Source organism: Haematobia irritans, chromosome 4, assembly GCF_050003625.1.
Source record: "Haematobia irritans isolate KBUSLIRL chromosome 4, ASM5000362v1, whole genome shotgun sequence".
In the NCBI taxonomy this organism is placed as follows: Eukaryota; Metazoa; Arthropoda; class Insecta; order Diptera; family Muscidae; genus Haematobia; species Haematobia irritans.
Genome location: NC_134400.1, coordinates 133,426,392 through 133,439,721, shown reverse-complemented (window position 1 = coordinate 133,439,721; position 13,330 = coordinate 133,426,392). Strand labels below are relative to the sequence as shown.

Below are 13,330 nucleotides of genomic sequence, written 5' to 3'. Positions count from 1 at the left end.
TTTTTAAAAATTTTATTTCTTTAGAAATTTTTTCAAAATTTTATTTCTGCAAAAAATTTTGTTAAAATTTTATTTCTGCGATAATTTTGTACAAATTTTATTTCTATAGCAAATTTTGTCTAAATTTTATTTCCATAGAAGATTTTGTCAAAATTTTATTTCTATAGAAAATTTTGTCAACAATTTATTTCTATCGAAAGGTTTGTCAACATTTTATTTCCATAGAAATTTTTGTCCAATTTTTATTCTATAGGAAAAATATTGTAAAAATTTTATTTCCATAGAATTTTTTTTGAAAATTTTATCAAATGTTTATTTCTTTAGAAAATTTTGTCAAAATTTTATTTCCATAGAAGATTTTGTCAAAATGTTATTTCCATAGAAGAGTTTTTCAAAATTTTAATTCTATAGAAAATTTTGTCAAAAGTTTATTTCAATAGAAAATTTTTGAAGAAGTACCTCTTTGCAACTGTGGCAACTCAGGGGCCAGCTCTAAACATTATTGCTAAAGACACCATGTGTGTATTTCGTCTCCTTCTGGGCGTTTCAAATATATACACTATATTATAAAACTATGTTCCTCAGTGTATCTGAAAAAATCACGTTTCACATTTGCGGACGAATGTGGTATATACAATATACCTCTCAAAAATGTTTAGATCCTGTAATATAAACTAAAATATCCTCATTTTTGAATATGTTTATTTCTTCAATGTCCTCCTATTTATAATTTTTAGAGTTGAGTTGCTATCTGAGAAACGTTCTCATTTAGGGCAGAATAACTCTATATAGAGTAATTGTGATAAAATGTACCAAATGGCTCGCGGTCGTGCCACGGTGCTTTTGACAGTCGAAATGTATCAAAAAAAGCACAAAAGTACCAACTTTATCAACCCTGATCTACACTTTGGACATTTTTTTTATTCCGCGTACATGAGTGTAATTATTTCAGCTTTTCGTTCAGTTAAGGCTAAAGGCCAAGGGAGCCACCGTGGTGCAATGGTTAGCATGTCCGCCTTGCATACACAAGGTCGTGGGTTCGATTCCTGCTTCGACCGAAAACCAAAAAGTTTTTCAGCGGTGGATTATCCCCCCTCAGTAATGCTGGTGACATTTCTGAAGATCTCAAAACTTCTCTAAGTGGTTTCACTACAATGTGGAACGCCGTTCGGACTCGGCTAAAAAAAGGAGGTCCCTTGTCATTGAGCTTAACATGGAATCGGGCAGCACTGAGCACAGTGATAAGAGAGAAGTTCACCAATGTGGTATCACAATGGACTGAATAGTGATAGCCTGATATATCGGGCTGCCACCTAACCTAAGGCTAAAGGCCTGGTTATGCATCTAAAAATGTAGCGTAGCCGTAACATAACGGCAACGTATGATTTTTTGGCGATTAGCCCAACTTGAAAAAACGTACCAACAAACTATCAAGAACTGGCAGAAAAAAGTTTGTTTTGTTTTACATTTAAAATGAATTTCACGAAAAATATTAATCGTTCATTTTAACGGAAACAACACAATACTACATTTTTAGTGAAATATATTTCACGCTATCCGCATTTTTCATCGATGACGCTTGTTTTTTGATCAGTTTTTTGTTTTTTTTTTTTTCTGAATCTTACGACACGCTTACGTTGTGTAATCGTTTGTTTGGGCTGTCGTATATCAAAAACAAACAGCTGACACGCCACGCTACGCTTACGATCCGTTTTTGGATGCATAACCAGGCCTTAAGGCAGCAAGGTGTCTTGCAATTGCGTAAAATGATCCGTTTCTCTCAGCAATAATATGTTTCAATTGCAAAAATTAATTGTTCGAAATTTCGTTTTTATTTTCTCGTAGTGCCGGTTCCAAGGCATTTTTATACCCTCCACCATAGGATGGGGGGTATATTAACTTTGTCTTTCCGTTTGTAAAATATCGAAATATTGCTCTAAGACCCCATAAAGTATATATATTCTGGGTCGCGGTGAAATTCTGAGTCGATCTGAGCATGTCCGTCCGTCCGTCTGTTGAAATCACGCTAACTTCCGAACGAAACAAGCTATCGACTTGAAACTTGGCACAAGTAGTTGTTATTGATGTAGGTCGGATAGTATTGCAAATGGGCCATATCGGTCCACTTTTACGTATAGCCCCCATATAAACGGACCCCCAAATTTGGCTTGCGAGGCCTCTAAGAGAAGCAAATTTCATCCGATCCGGCTGAAATTTGGTACATGGTGTTAGTATATGGTCTCGAAAATTGGTTCACATCGGTCCATAATTATATATAGCCCCATATAAACCGATCCACCGATTTGGCTTGCAGAGCCTCTAAGATAAGCAAATTTCATCCGATCCGGCTGAAATTTGGTACATGGTGTTAGTATATGGCCTCGAACAACCATGCGAAAATTGGTTCACATCGGTCCATAATTATATATAGCCCCGTATAAACCGATCCACCGATTTGGCTTGCAGAGCCTCTAAGAGAAGCAAATTTCATCCGATCCGGCTGAAATTTGGTACATGGTATTAGTATATGGTCTCTAACAACCATGCAAAAATTGGTCCATATCGGTCCATAATTATATATAGCCCCCATATAAACCGATAACCAGATTTGACCTCCGGAGCCTCTTGGAAGACCAAAATTTATCTGATTCGGTTGAAATTTGGTACGTGATGTTAATATATGGTCTCAAGCACCCATGCAAAAATTGGTCGATATCGGTCCATAATTATATATAGGCCCCATATAAACCGATCCCCAGATTTGATTGCAAAAATTGGTCGATATCGGTCCATAATTATATATAGGCCCCATATAAACCGATCCCCAGATTTGACCTCCGGAGCACCTTGGAAGAGCAAAATTCTTCCCATTCGGTTGAAATATTGGTACAGTATAGAGTATCCAACAACCATGCAGGAATTGGTTCCTATCAGTCCATAATAATATATAGCTCCCATATAAACCGATCCCCAGATTTGACATCCGGTGCCTTTTGGAGAAGCAAAATTCATTCGATCTAGTTGAAATTTGGTACGTGGTGGTAGTATATGATATTTAACAACCATGTGAGTTGAAATTTGTGGATGACAGTCTTTCGTAGAATTTTCTACGCAATCCATGGTGGAGGGTACATAAGATTCGGCCTGGCCGAACTTACGGCCGTATATACTTGTTTTACTTTTACGTTAGACCTAATGGACTTTGATAACCTGTCTGTATCAAATGGCAACCAAAATCACCTAACCCAACTTGAAGTATTTCGTAAATACAATGCTACCTTGGTTTTCCTAAACCAGTATGATGAAGTACCTCTTCATTGATAGGGAATATTTTGAAAACTCAACCAAAACTTCGAGAATTCTACCAACCTTTTTTAGACTAGAATCGCGATATTATATAACTGTCTCCCAAATAACTTAAAGAATTTGTCGATTTCTGATTTGACATATCGAAAGAAATTACTGTCATCTTTGTTCACTTTGTTTTGTTCTATGGAGCACGTAATAAAAAAAATCTCAATATATTTGTATCATCATATCAATATTATGAATGGCATAACATAAAGAATATACAACTCAACGATATAATAGGTCATTGTCTTGCAGTTGACACTGTTAAGAGTAAATATGTTATGTTGCACCTCTCGAATAATGGAACAAATGGGAAACTGCTTCAGCAAATCATAACAAGGCAAGACGATGTGAATGTTGATAGAACAGAAAAGTTCAAGTAATCAATAAATTGGCAATTATGCGTACACACAAATACCGCAAACAAACATGTGGTGAGAATATAGATCAGGGAGTGGCATGGACAAGTGTTATAAATATTTAACATCTTTCATTATGAAAATTTTTCCAATATAATTTTAGATTATAGAATAATGGAAGAGAATATCATAGAACAAAAGTTAAAATTGACCAGCGGAGGCCGAATAAAAATTCAATTGCAAACTGACGCTCTAGTGAATGAAATAATAATAAACGGAATACAAAACCAAATAGTTTGCTATGGAAATCGACGCACAATTTAAACATTTAGAAGACTGCTTCAAAAAACTAGTTTGATATGGTCATTCCAAATAAATGTTTGGTTTGGTTTGGTTTTGTGTCAGCCCGATGTATCAGGCTCACTTAGACTATTCAGTCCATTGTGATACCACAGTGGTGAACTTCTCTCTTATCACTGAGTGCTGCCCGATTCCATGTTAAGCTCAATGACAAGGGTCCTCCTTTTTATAGCCGAGTCCGAACGGCGTTCCACATTCCAGTGAAACCACTTAGAGAAGCTTTGAAACCCTCAGAAATGTCACCAGCATTACTGAGGTGGGATAATCCACCGCTGAAAAACTTTTTGGTGTTCGCTCGTAGCAGGAATCGAACCCACGACCTTGTGTATGCAAGGCGGGCATGCTAACCATTGCACCACGGTGGCTCCCAATAATAAATGTTAAGTACTTATTCTTAAAATGGCACATCTCTTTTATTTGTAATCAACCAAATACTAATTTCTTCGTAATCTAAAATTTTTGCAAACGATCAAAGCCCTATAAACAGTAATGAAGCCAGACAAAGATTCGTGTATGGATAAATCATAACAGCCCTCTTCGTTTTTTAATTGCTCTATCAAAGATCAATCAATCATTTTGAGGACATGCATAACACGAGTCTAACGGTGGGGATTAAACTTTGGGTGTGAAATTGTATGTGCTTACGCCAGTCAAACGTGAAATTTTGAAATAAAAACTCAAGGCAAGGTGCAGTACAACTAGGTGTTTCCCAGGGCGTCCTGTCTAAAGCATTTAACGGCCAATAGTTACCCTGAATAGGGTAGGATTAAAAAAGAGTGCCAGGTCATACCGGAATAAGAGGGGGAAAACAGTAAATATCTATATTGACGATACTAGAAGGGCCCAAGCGGTCAAAGTTAAAGGAACAAGAGATAGTCGCACAAAAAAACAAGTCTGAACATGAAGTGATAATTCCAAAGTTCATGTTGATATTGTGGGAGTTTCAGCATGAGATGAAGAAAAACAATTACTCCTTCAAAGCTAACCTAATGTAAATGGTTTTTAAATTGTTTGATTTGGAAAATGGGGTGAGGTCATGTGAAACGATAACAATTATCGTTAGTTTTATGACACTTTTCTACTAGACAATAAAAAGGAAACTTACGTAAAGTAAATTAAGCCTGACAACTTGTAATGTGGTATATGAAAATTTTCTGTTGTAATTTTTCACACTGTAAAATTTTTTATTTATTTACAAATTTTCTTGAAAGCCTTTTTTGTTTTAACTTTCCTAGTAAACTTTATCACTTTTAATCATTGCTATCATGTGCTTTTTTGATTGTGCAAAAAGCGTAGAAGGAGCAATACATTGACTGCTTATCTCGAAGTACAAAAACGGCGATAACAAAAAAAAATATTTATACATATTTAAAACGTTTTCGTATGAATGGGCAATGGGATACCATATTGAGAGTTTGTCGGTGGGTGGCAAGAAGAGTAATGGTATGTGCAAAGTTTTTCATTGTTGCCATAAAAACAATGCTATTGTTTCCATTAACAATCAGAACGTTATAAATAAGAATAATGCATTTTTATTTTTACCAAGAAAATATCTCCCCGAGTATATAGCATATAGCAATCCAGGTCTAAGGTCTCACTGTAAACCCTTCCCTCAATAGATAGTGAAGTGAAATACATCCTTTTAAAATCGGAAAGTTCATAGTATATCGTAGAAATTGGTTTATCAAAATTCGTGGAACAAAACTGTTGTCTTACCCTACGGGAATTAGATCAACCCCAGAACCGGTATAGGACTAGCCCCTAGTGTTTATGGACCAGACATGGTTCTGGTCAAAACGTATGAAAGTGACTGGTTACTTTAACAGGGATTTGTCGTTGGCGTGATTAATTTAAACCTTGGGACACGAAATTAAATCATTCCAAACGACACGTCCTGGAAAAACTTAGTACGAGCCACCGTGGTGCAATGGTTAGCATACCTGCCTTGCATACACAAGGTCGTGGGTTCGATTCCTGCTTCGACCGAACACCAAAAAGTTTTTCAGCGGTGGATTATCCCACCTCAATAATGCTGGGATATTTCTGAGTATTTCAGAGCTTCTCTAGGTGGTTTCACTGCGGACTCGGCTATAAAAAGGAGACTCTTTTTCATCGAATTCGCAATGTACACGAAATTAGTTTTAATATGAATACCATATCGCTTAAATGATAAAGGGTCAACATTTTGAAAGAGCAGGGACTTTTCCGAGTTCCCATGGTTCTGAAGCTTTTTGTATGAATTCCAAATATACACTTTATTTCCTATGTAGTATAGTAGCTTTTTTCTCTATCTAACAACATACGAATAACTAAACCAAGCTGAATAGATTGTGCCTGTCAGAGAATGAAGCAATTAAAGATCAGTTTGATTTTTGCAACTCTCCGAGTCCAAAGTGGGCTAACGCAATCCCAAGGGGGGAAAAGTAGCCGGCCTTCGGCCATGGTTTAAGACTTTCTCCTATGGACAGAGTCCAAAGTGGGCTAACGCTATCCCAAGGGAGGAAAAGTAGCCGGCCTTCGGCCGGGGTTTAAGACTTTCTCCTATGGACAGAGTCCAAAGTGGGCTAACGCAATCCCAAGGGGGGAAAAGTAGCCGGCCTTCGGCCAGGGTTTAAGACTTTCTCCTATGGACAGAGTCCAAAGGGTAAATATTTCAGTAATAATCATTTTTTTTTTTGTTCCTACTCAGAATAAAAGCTCAATAACTTCGTTAAGAGTGGACCTATAAAGATATGTTATACATCAAACGAAAGGCCAGAGTTTAGGCTTTCAAACTGCATATAAAAAAACCTAGGGTGTAATCGAAGACTTTTTGAGATATAACGAAAATAACAAAAAAATAGGATAAAAATTTCTTATTTTTATTTATATCTCCCAAACTAAATTAAATATTTATAAAATATATTTTGCGTATAAAAGTGCATAAAATAAGCTTTCATATGACACCAATTTTGTTTAGATTGGACCAAAAACAAAGGAGATATATCCAGTTTTTATTGACCCTTTGGAGGGCTATATCTCAAGACCCGGGTATTTCCGGGACAAAAATTTTACCTTGTTAGAATCAGCATACTAAGTTACATAACATATATTAATTTCAAGCAAATCGGTGAGGGGCCCATAAACTGCAGTTTAGCCAAAATCTACATGAAGACGATTATATTTTTATAAAGTCTTTTGAAATAATGAAAGGAAAAGATCTAAGGATTTGATTGTAAGCCATTTTATTTTTATAGTTTAATTAATTTAAAAAAGTAACCAGCTTGAAAACGGAACATACTACTCAGCTATAAGTAAGAAAAAAGGAAAATACCGATTTCAAGCGTCGATATCTCGAAAACAAGAATTTTCCGACATATTTTAAATCTACTTTAGTACAAGTGGTCCGATTGGTCCAATTTTTGGCCAGCGTTAGTCTACACGATTCTAAATACAAAATGTAATATACCACTTTTTGGCTGAAAGACCTATTTTCGGAATTACGAGCCCCTAATATGCTCTACACATTACGCTCAAAATCTAAGTTTTCGAGATTTGAAATCTACTTTTTATAAGGCAAATGACAGTTGAAATCTAGTAAAAGTAGATTTTGGAAGTGTAATGTGAATGAGGTATAGTTTTCATTGCCACGTATATTGGATTTAGTATCCATCGCATATAATCATCCTAAAAGTAAGATATTTAGAACAACATGGACCCACTTTGGACTCTGTCCATAGGAGAAAGTCTCAAACCCCGGCTACCTATCCTCTTTGGGTTCGCGTTAGCCCACTTTGGACCCTGTCCATAGGAGAAAGTCTCAAATCCGGGCCGAAGTCCGGCCATCTATACCCAATTTTTAAGGGTCGGTATATCGAAAAGTATGCTATTCCGACAAAATTTTTACCTTACATTTTCGATTTGAAATCCCTTCTTCTACACTTAAAAAAAAAATTGCTTATTTTTAACAACTTGTGCTAAAGTAGATTTGTTCCCAAATTTTTATAATTTCCATTTTCTCTTTAAAATTCACTCTTCTATCTCCAAAAACAATGTTTTGTCGTAGATTTGTTCCAAAATAAATCTCAATCAGTTATTGCACATCAAATTTGTGTGCAACATTTAATCTTATCATTTTATATAAAAAAAGTTGGCAACACTATACACCGGATTCCTGTATGCAATTCACGTTGACATATGGGAAATACAACGAATCATAAAACACAAACACACACACACACACACACAAAATATTCATGCACACATGTTATGAAAAGACACAAACAAGAGTGTTGAAGAGAAAGAGGATGTGCGCCTCTCACATTCTTAGCAGGGGAGATGTTTTTATGAAATTCACTTCGATAACCGGTGAACATTACCCCCCTCCGGTTACATTAGAAGGGTGGGTAATTCCTTTTTCGTATTCTTTACTACCAAGATTACTTTGGTGTGTATATGTTTACTTGTACTTAAATTTTCCTTCTATTTCTTTCAACAAAATAATGGAATTTTGCAATTTGAATTTACACCACAGGCCAACAACCAAGGAAAACTTTATCATTTAGCACTTGTTTTTTTTTCTTTGTTTTGTATCTGTTATCAATTCACTTACTTTTTATTTCTGTAGTAGTTATTTTTCTTTATGTATATGCTTTTCTTTCAAAAGAACCACATTTTATTTAATTTTTTATCCTTCACTATATATGTATGTTGTAACTTGATGTTGTTATTGCTTTTGTTTCGCGGCAATATATGCTATGGTTTTATATACTCTGCTGTCCGATCTTTAAAACTATTTGTTGCAATATCTTAATTAATCATATTATCCAAAATAATTGAACTACTAGCTTTTTAAGCTTAATTTTCACACCATATGCTCTTATTTGATACACAAATTAATTAAATAATTTACTGTAACGAGATAAACACTGGAATACAATAATGGACCAATAACAAAACCCTTGCGCTTAATCTCGTATCGTCACTTGCCATGCACTAGTCTTGTGTCGTTCCGGAACGAACTAGTTCCAATGAACGGTTCACTAAAAGGAACGACTGTCACTAGTTCCATCTCTTTCGTTCTCATCGTTCCTTTTGTTCAGTTCTATTTGCCGTTTACGATCCATCGTTCTTCGGATCGCAGTTTGATTTCTTTACTTCTGTTAGAGCTATTTACCAATTCATTCATTTCGGCGCGTATGTATTTAAACCATTGGCTGATATGCTGCTATTTAATTAATTCCATCTCAGACTCTTCACAAACGACAAAAAAACATCGTAATTTCTTCCAATGAATAATTTTGCACAGAGTATAGTAAAGGGTGATTTGTTAAGAGCTTGATAACTTTTTTTTAAAAAAAAACGCATAAAATTTGCAAAATCTCATCGGTTCTTTATTTGAAACGTTAGATTGGTCCATGACATTTACTTTTTGAAGATAATTTCATTTAAATGTTGACCGCGGCTGCGTCTTAGGTGGTCCATTCGGAAAGTCCAATTTTGGGCAACTTTTTCGAGCATTTCGGCCGGAATAGCCCGAATTTCTTCGGAAATGTTGTCTTCCAAAGCTGGAATAGTTGCTGGCTTATTTCTGTAGACCTTAGACTTGACGTAGCCCCACAAAAAATAGTCTAAAGGCGTCAAATCGCATGATCTTGGTGGCCAACTTACCGGTCCATTTCTTGAGATGAATTGTTCTCCGAAGTTTTCCCTCAAAATGGCCATAGAATCGCGAGCTGTGTGGCATGTAGCGCCATCTTGTTGAAACCAGATGTCAACCAAGTTCAGTTCTTCCATTTTTGGCAACAAAAAGTTTGTTAGCATCGAACGATAGCGATCGCCATTCACCGTAACGTTGCGTCCAACAGCATCTTTGAAAAAATACGGTCCAATGATTCCACCAGCGTACAAACCACACCAAACAGTGCATTTTTCGGGATGCATGGACAGTTCTTGAACGGCTTCTGGTTGCTCTTCACTCCAAATGCGGCAATCTTGCTTATTTACGTAGCCATTCAACCAGAAATGAGCCTCATCGCTGAACAAAATTTGTCGATAAAAAAGCGGATTTTCTGCCACTGATTTTGGTAATAAAATTCAATGATTTGCAAGCGTTGCTCGTTAGTAAGTCTATTCATGATGAAATGTCAAAGCATACTGAGCATCTTTCTCTTTGACACCATGTCTGAAATCCCACGTGATCTGTCAAACACTAATGCATGAAAATCCTAACCTCAAAAGAATCACCCTTTATAAACTATTTGAAGTAATTTCACTCAATTTTTCATATTTTTGTGTCTTTCAATTGACCACGAACTTCGTTACACAAAGTAAACAAACAATGTAATGTTTGTCTTTAGTAGATGACAGTGATGACAAATATACAAATCCGGAACGAAAAGGAACGATGGAACGATTTGAAGGAACTAGTTCCTTTGTACAAAAGGAACGATGAGTCCGAATCACTACGGTGAACGATTTTGCCCAAGACTACCATGCACTGTTACAATTAAATATTTTCTTCTTCTTTCTTACGCGTCTGCAAAACCAAATTCAAGAGCGTTCCCTAGGAAATATGATCGATATAGGTCAGACGTATGTGGGGGAATCAAGAAAGATTTGGAGCGGCTTTAACCTGTACAGATTATAATGCCCCGTTCAGACTATAAGTTTATCCGGACGATAGTGTACGTGTGGCACATTTCCCAGATATTGGCCACACTATAAGTTATGCTCGAAAACATAATCGATATTGCAGCTTTTTAATGGGATTAATAACATATTTTTCGATCTTTTACTTACTTCCAACAATTCTTAGCGTCCGGTCACACGGTAAGATTCTTTACAAACACAGACATTCTGTCCGGAAAAACTTATCTGGACGGCGCATATGTCGAACGAGCTCTACTGATCGACTGAAATGAAATCAAATAGCTGAATTTATAACTAAAAGTCAGCTATTTCAGTCGATCGATAAGCTCATTCGACATTAATACGGCGTTCTCACCAAGCATGTTTTGGGGTTTGAAATGTTTTCCCTTTACAAGCATTTCAAAACGAGTCGTTTTCCTCATATAAAAAATCAAGTCGAAAACACAAGTTTTCCTCAAAATGTGAGCCCACCTAAGGGTGTGGACTATGTTCGGTTTTCGAGTTGAAAATCACTTTATTTTCGCCATTACTTTTGCCCTGCCTGCATTTCAAAGTTCCATTTCATCCTCATCGCTACCACAGACTCGTATGTGACACTGCAACAATCGCCAACTGTGATAGTATTTTGCCATCACTATTCGCATGAAAGTATTTTGCCATCACTATTGTTACAAGAGCCATTTTATATTTTGTGAAACACCAAGCACAACTAGCTTCTTATAATTTATTCTTATAATTTATTTAAATAAAAACGATAATGAAGTGCCGAAAACATAGTTATTTCGCTTAAAATTGTGAAAGGTATATTGGTGAACAATTTTTGACTTTCCAAATGGAATAAAGTGATAGTTTTTCAAACATGTTTCCAGACAGGCTGCCTCCATTGGGAATAAAAGCACTGGCTGATAGACGCTACAACATGTAACTTGCAACTTGAAACTCAACTTCAATCCTTTATTAATGCATAAAAATATGTTAAATGTGATGTGATAGTCGTATAAATGTTAGATTTATGAGAATTTATAAATGTTTAATAAAATTAATAATCATCAAAAAATCGTGTTTTACTTGACCACAATGATTCTTTTACAACTATCTTAAAATGCACTTTCTCTGATTGTTTGAAGGGGCTCTTATTGGCGTCTTTCTAAATGTATCCAGAAGGGCACCTAATAATTGCACTCATGCGATGCTTTTTTGTAGTAACTTGGCGTGGTACAACTTCTCAATAGTGACGGCGCTTTTCCGAGGAGTTTTGGATATCGTATACGACTGTTTTCGACGTAGTGGGGATTCTTAGAAGCGCCCCCAAATTCAAAAAATGTTGGCAGGGTATTAAGTTCGAGTTTAGCCGCTAAAATTGCTATTTTTCACGATTACTTTTCTTAATTAATCCACTTTAAGGAATACAAACTTTGTGAAAATTTGCTTTGGGCTATTCCCCATCAAGTTATAATAAAATTTGCAACAAATAGTATCTGAAAGACAATTCTACATTCACAGCATTCGTCTCTGGAACAACTTACCTCCCACCACACAACGCATAAGCAATTACACATCGTTTAAAAAAGAGTTATTTAATTTTTGCAATAAATTGTATGCTCGTTATGTAATTATTTAATATTTTCCCCCTAATATTTTACTATTAAGTTTTAAGTTAATTCAAATTGTTAAAATCAAATATCGACCGGCACTGTAATTTAAGATTTATCTTGTTGTGCTTGGTATAACATATAAAGGCCGGTACTCTGTTCGGTTTTCGCGTTGAAACTCCATACAAAACCAAAAAATGCGAAAAATTTGCGAAATTTTTTCCATTTGTGATACTTTGTTTTTTCGTGTTGAAAAACTGACGTTTATAGCACGGCGCCATTTGCAATGTGAATTAAGAAATAATTTATTTATTAAAAACTATTTGTGCGGGTTTATAAATCAAACACGGACCATATTTTTGTTCCGAAACTATACAAAGGATCAAAGGAATAGCAGATCAATTGCCCAAGGAAAAATAAAATGTTATTTTGTAAAAACAAGCAACAACCACCAACTTAATCCAATATCGCTCCCTGTAAAATAGCGCTCCAAGCTACCTAAAAAAACGCCGCTTTCTATGTGCGAAATAATGGTTTCCATAAAAATTTTTCGCAAGAATGAACATAGTACCGGCCTTAAACCAATAAATCAAATCAAATCAAATCAAATCAAAAAAAAACATGGACATGAGAAAATAACATAAAAAATTTTTCCTTTTGCGCTCGCGGTAATTATTTGGACATAGGTTGCATATATGTGAATTTCGAGTAAATGTGAATTTCTAGTTTCCATGGTAACTGTCAAACTAAACATCTCAACCTGGTGTGAACGGTGAAATGTTTTGGAAAAACGAATGAGGAAAACGAGTCGGTGGGAACATGGCATAAGGCTGTGAGCTTCCCACAAGAACTGTGTCATTCAGACTATAAGTTTATCCGGACGAAATATCTGTGTTTCTGTAATGAATCGTATAGTGTGGCCAAATGCTAGGAATTGTCAGCGGTAACTAAATAATAGATAAACGAGCCATTGATCACATTAACAAGCTGTGGCCAACATCTGGGACATGCCTCGAAATATTGAACACGCCCTGCCAG

At 35.8% G+C, this 13,330-nt stretch overlaps 1 protein-coding gene across 1 annotated transcript in view; it reads right to left on the bottom strand.

The window, feature by feature from the left end:
* LOC142232671 (CYFIP-related Rac1 interactor B) overlaps nucleotides 1-9,040 on the bottom strand; it is a 107,942-nt gene extending 98,902 nt beyond the window's left edge. The window contains exon 1 of the mRNA XM_075303315.1: nucleotides 8,662-9,040. The gene's annotated coding sequence lies outside the window, so the exon portion shown is untranslated. The remainder of the gene's footprint in view (nucleotides 1-8,661) is intronic.
* Nucleotides 9,041-13,330: the final 4,290 nt, after the last annotated feature.